Genomic DNA, 6,013 nt, shown 5'->3' with positions numbered 1-6,013 from the left:
AGGAAATGCTTTTTAGCTTTGACTATCAGGTTCGCAGGCTATTGGCCGCAGGCTTCCCTTGCTCGGTCCTCGTAGCTGTCGCTGAAACCCTCCTCAAGAAATTTGGGCCCCGACGAATGAAGGCTGCACCTGAACGCGTGAAGACCAAACCTGAGGTGATGCCTTACATTCATAAGGTTTCACACAACCTCAAAAAGGTGGCCAGCAGGCACAACGTGCCGCTTGTTTTTTTTTTCGGCGCCAAACAAGTTGGCGAGGCTGTGCCCCCGCATTTGCGGTGAAGGTCAGCGCGGTTGAAAAAAAGCAGCATGAAGATGTCTTCGTCAGGTGTGCCCTAGGAGTGGTATACTTTATTCCCCTGTCCTGCGGCAAGTGCTATATCGGGCAGGCGGGGCGTTGCCTCAATGACGGCTTAAGGGAACACTCTCAAAACTTAACAAAACAAGACAAACTTGCGAATTTAGTTTCGCATGTGATGGTTTGCGAGTGCGTGCCACGGTTTAAAGAAGCAAAGGTTCTGGGCAGAAGTGCTAGCGTTAAAGCTAGAGTGTTGCTGGAAGCTTTCCACATACAAAAAAGGCGGGTCTGTGCATCAGCGATGCTTCAATAAATTTGTACTCGGCTGAGCGCACACTTCTGGGGAAATTTGAGAAATCGTAACGGTATGGCTTTTCTTCAATTGGTCATGTGTTCACTTCTTGCTGCTCGGGTGTTTTATCATTTCACTTCGCGTGCATGTTTTCGATATTACGGTAAAGAAGGCTGGTGCAGTTCAGTTGTGCGCATGTGTTGTGATTCTTTTAAATATAGAGCTTTTTCGAAAACTAAACCAGTTGTCGGTAGCGTTTCCTCGTCGTCGTGTCGTCTTTTCATCGTGTGTCCGTTTTTTTAGCGATACCATCCGTTTTAAAGAAAAGATCTCACCGCTCAGTTTGCGTTGAAGCGACATACAGTACGAAGGCCATTTCACTGGTGGCTTCTGCTGCGCTTCCTCACGCCAGCGTTTGGACAGCAATTGTCCGCGATCATCGAGTGTGATATGTGCTAATTTCCCAGTGCGCGCTGACACCACGCTAGTGAATTTAGTTAGCACGGGATTGATTATACGGCCCATACAAGCACTATCTTTACTTCACATGGCTTCGTACTAATTTGTTATCGTAATCGACTCTTCAGCTTTCGGGAGAAAGCGCAACTTTTTTATCTCTAAGAATTATTTTTTTGTACCAAGGGACAGTCTGACTTTTATTTTTAGATGACATCTTAAAACAAGAGGGTGGACATCTGTTTTTAGCCCAAGAAAAAAATACAGCCCCCATCACACAGACATTGGATCGCTGCTGTTGTAGTCGTCGGATGAAAGCAGTGCGTGGAACGAACTCATGACATTCGATTCCCAATCAGATTTCGCTTTCGTCTTCATGGCGCAGACATGCGTAGGGGCTATATTGCGCACTTTCGGTTCGCACCGGTTCTAACCCTGGAAGCGAGAACCGATCGAGAACGCGGAAACCACAGGGCTCATATTGGTTTTGAATGAACAGCACTAATACTGGAGCTCCGATTTTGCAACACAAATGCGACGCGTTATTGCGCAGACAACTGTGGGGTTATATATTGAAGTGAAAGTTACCTTTAACCTTAACGCGAAATTCCAGTTTGAATAAGAAATTCTTGGAGCACTTAGTTTAGGTAAAGACGCACGTTTCCTCTAGGGGAGGCTTGGCACAGGTTTCTTACCCGAAGCGTGCACTTTCTGACACTACTGCTGTTGGAGCGGATGTTGAAAGGTTCAAAGAGTCCTTAAAGTGGTTTCGTTGAGTGTAGGCCATGCAGTGATAATCGGTGCTCATTATTCGCTGGACGATGAGGGTGATTTTCGCCTGTAAAGGCCTGAATAGCTACATAGCGACAATCACTGAGCCTATATACAGCACCCTCGCATGTGTATACGTCGTAGGAAAGATGGCAGAAGCAGTCAATGTTTTCTTATGCTTTAGTATCCCTTATGAATATAAGTATTCAAAATGCAGTGCACGATTTTTGGATATATTACTTCGTATGGCTCGCTAGATGAAAAATGTTTTGTGCTGCATTGCTTCCCCTTGTATAACTTGCACATATTTTTAACATTTGTAAACTTGGCTCACGCAATGTGCTTCTCCTGTTTCAACTTTATTTCAGTTATCCATTATTTTTAATGATGATGATAATGTAGTGTTTTGTGGCGCAAGGGCGAGTATGACCAAAGAACTCCAGGCCAGTGTTAATGAGTTTGAAGTGAAGCGATGAGTTACGACAAGTGGTATGACGGGGCTCTAAAGTGAGTGAAAAATATATGTGGTAAAATTAAGGGAATTAATAATGAAGTGTGGTATTGACACATAAAATATATTGTGAAAGAATGATGATATACCAAAATATGTCCAACGAAAAAATTTTCGAAAATCCCCACTGCCTTAACAGAGCCCTTGAAACACAAGGACCTAATCGTGATCCAATGAGGCTTTCGTGAAGATTCATTCAACACTTCTTGTCGCCGCCCTATGAGAGAGAGAAAACAAAAAGATCTTTATTGAGCACAAGGATGGCTTGATTTGTCGGAGTGGTTCCCCCTACACGAGAATTCATGTGCCGTCTTGGCTGCGAACACCCGTTCAACCAATATGACCTGATCCGATAGGTGGGAGCTGGGCAGCAGCGTCTTTCACTGCTCCTGGAGTTGGGTGCAGGGGGTACAGGAAGCAAGTACAGATCTTGTTTGCAATCTATGATGATATGTGGTGTTTACTGGCGCAAGAGCAAGCTGTGACAAAGGAGCGCCACGACATACCGTAACACATTTTCTATTTTGTGCGAAATTAATTAGTGACAAGTGGAAGATATAACATGGCTGCATACGGGCCTAAAAACAATTATCCATAAATTGTGTAAAAGAGTGTATATGAGTATTATAATCATGAAAATGGTTAATGGTATGTGCGATGGGCATAAAAGTTCCATTACCAAGGGATGATACAAGAAGACCTATACAAAAGCACCAGTGTTTCACGATTCCTTGAAGTGAAGGACTCAGAGACAAGTGCTCTGAAAACATTGCATTGCGTCAGCCTACAAGGCGAGGCTGTGTTACAGATAACCAGGCTAAATGATTTCTGTGGTGTCGACGTCTGCTAGGAAACTTTAGTACCCTTTCAAAATCAAAAAGTGCCTCGTGGCTCAGAAATAGTGCAGGGCGAAGGGGAATTCACTTACGATATGCGGGATGAAAGTACGTTTTACGATGTAATTCTATTTAAAAGCACTGGAGAAGAACATGGAGGACATTAAGAACGTCACCGCACTTATGACAAGTCGGAGGATCACTTCCAGTGAGGAGGTAGGGGTGTGTTCCATGGGGATGTCCTATCCTTAACCTTCAAAGAAGCACTTCTTCGTGTCTTGCTATTTTCCCGCATATCCATCTCCCTATTCTTGGTTTGATTACTTTGAGCTTATTGGAAACTTCGTCATCCCACAGTGTTTGTTAATATTTGCTTAGCTCATGGCGCAAGAAAAGCTTCAGGCAAGTGGTCGGGACAGGTATGTGTCTGTCCGTATATATTGAAAACCTACCGAAGCAGCACTCTCATCGGTAGTCACATTGCCTTTTAATGCCCCTATGACCAGGTACCAATATACTATGATCAATTGGTTGTCCATGTAGGCTGAGAATAACAAGTCATATTGTTAATGGTAAACTGAATTCTTGGGTTTTAGTACACTCATTAGAGTTCTAACGATGCTCCATCTGTAAACAGAATCGCTTTTGTAATATGCCTTTTCTTTATGTGTTTCACTGTCGAGAGTATTATATTTGCTTCCGCCGTAAGAATACTTCTATGCGGATTTAGTGCACCAGACGGTGATAAGGATGGTCCCAGAGCTGCGTAAGCAGTAACAGCAGGATACTTAGAAGCATCCGTATAAAATGCACTGCAGGAAAACTCCTTCCGAAGTTCAAGAAAATGCGAATGTATATGTGCATCAGGTGCCCGTTTTTATATATCTACAAGACATGTCACATTGGATGGTCTACCGCTCCCAAGGCGGTGGAAGCCCAGTAGCAGGCATTAGGACATTCTCTAGGAGAGGGACACCTGTTTCTTCTGACAGTGCTTCTAATCGGAGGGACAGAGGAGACCTAGTGGCCGGGCGGCTACGGAACAGCGTATCCACGGACAATTCGTAAATAAAAATGAATGGCATGAATGGTCTACAGCAGATTTTAGTTTCAAGGAGTAGGAAAAGCTTTAATATGTCCTTTGGAGGTGTAAAGACCATTCGTTAGATTCAACGTGCAGGCTTCGCAGTGCTATTGGAGGAATTAGCAGCCAGCAAATGGGATAAACTAGGGCTCAGTGAAGTTAGGAGGACAAAAGAAGCATATATAGTGTTAAAAAGCGGGCACGCCCTGTGCTACCGGGGCTTAGCGGAGAGACGAGAACTAGAAGTCGGATTCCTGATTAATAAGCATATAGCTGGTAACATACAGGAATTCTATAGCATTAATGATAGGGTGGCAGGGCTTTGTGTGAAGCTTAATAAGAGGTACATATTGAAGGTCGCACAGGCCTACGCCCCAAAAACCAGTCATGAAGACAAGGAACACGAAAGCTTCTATGAAGACGTAGAATCGGCAATGGGCAAAGTGAAAACAAAATACACTACACTGATGGGCGACTTCAATGCCAGGGTAGGCAAGAAGCAGACTGGAGACAAGTCAGTAGGAGAATATGGCATAGGCCCTAGGAATAGCAGGGGAGAGTTATTAGTAGAGTTTGTGGAACGAAATAATATGCGGATAATGAATACCTTCTTCCGCAAGCGGTATAGCCGAAAGTGGACGTGGAGGAGCCCGAACGGCGAGACTAGAAATGAAATAGACTTCATACTCTACGCTAACACTGGCATCATACAAGATGTGGAGGTGCTCAGCAAGGTGCGCTGCAGTGACCATAGGATGGTAAGAACTCGAATAAGGATAGCTTTCATTGATTACGCAAAAGCGTTTGATTCAGTCAGAACCTCCGCATTCATGGAAAAATTACAGAATGAGTGTGTAGACGAGCCATATGTAAAAATACTGACAGATATCTATAGCGGCTCCGCAGGCACCGCAGTCCTCCATAACGAAAGCAACAAAATCCCAATAAAAAAGGCGTTAGGCAGGGAGATACGATGTCTCCAATGCTATTCACAGCGTTTACAGGAGGTATTCAGAGACCTGGATTGGGAATAATTGCGGATATGAGTTAATGGAGAATACCTCAGTGACTTGCGATTCGCTGATGATATTGCCTTGCTTAGTAACTCAGGGGACCAATTGCAATGCACGCTCACAGACCTGGAGAGGCAAAGCAGAAGGGTGGTTCTAAAAATTAATCTGCAGAAAACTAAACGTTTGACAGACTCGGAAAAGAATAGCAGTTCACAATAGATAGCGACACATTAGAAGTGGTAAAGGATTACATCTACTTAGGGCAGGTAGTGACCGTGGGTCTCGATCATGAAGCTGAAATAATCGGAATAAGAATGGGCTGGGGTGCGTTTGGCAGGCATTTTCACATCATGAACAGCAGGTTGCCATTATCCGTCAAGAGAAAAGCGTATAACAGCTGTGTCTTACCATGCTGCAGTGCTCACCTACGGGACAAAACCTGGAGGCTTACGAAAAGGGTTCTAATTAAGTTGACGACGGCGCAACGCGCTATGGAAAGACGAACGATAGGTGTAACGTTAAGGGATAAGAAAAAGAGCTGATTGGGTGAGGGAACAAACGCGAGGTAATGACATCTTTCTTGAAATCAAGAAAAAGAAATGGGCACGCGCATGACATGTAATGAGGAGGGAAGATAACCGATGGTCTTTAGGGATTAGGGACTGGATTCTAAGAGAAGGGAAGCGTCGCAGGGGCGGCAGAAAGTTAGCTGCGTGCATGAGATTAAGAAGTTTGCAGGGACAACATGGCCAC

This window comes from Dermacentor variabilis, chromosome 7 (genome assembly GCF_050947875.1).
Source record: "Dermacentor variabilis isolate Ectoservices chromosome 7, ASM5094787v1, whole genome shotgun sequence".
In the NCBI taxonomy this organism is placed as follows: domain Eukaryota; kingdom Metazoa; phylum Arthropoda; class Arachnida; order Ixodida; family Ixodidae; genus Dermacentor; species Dermacentor variabilis.
The sequence above is the reverse complement of the archived record's forward strand: the minus strand, read 5'-3'. Positions refer to the sequence as shown.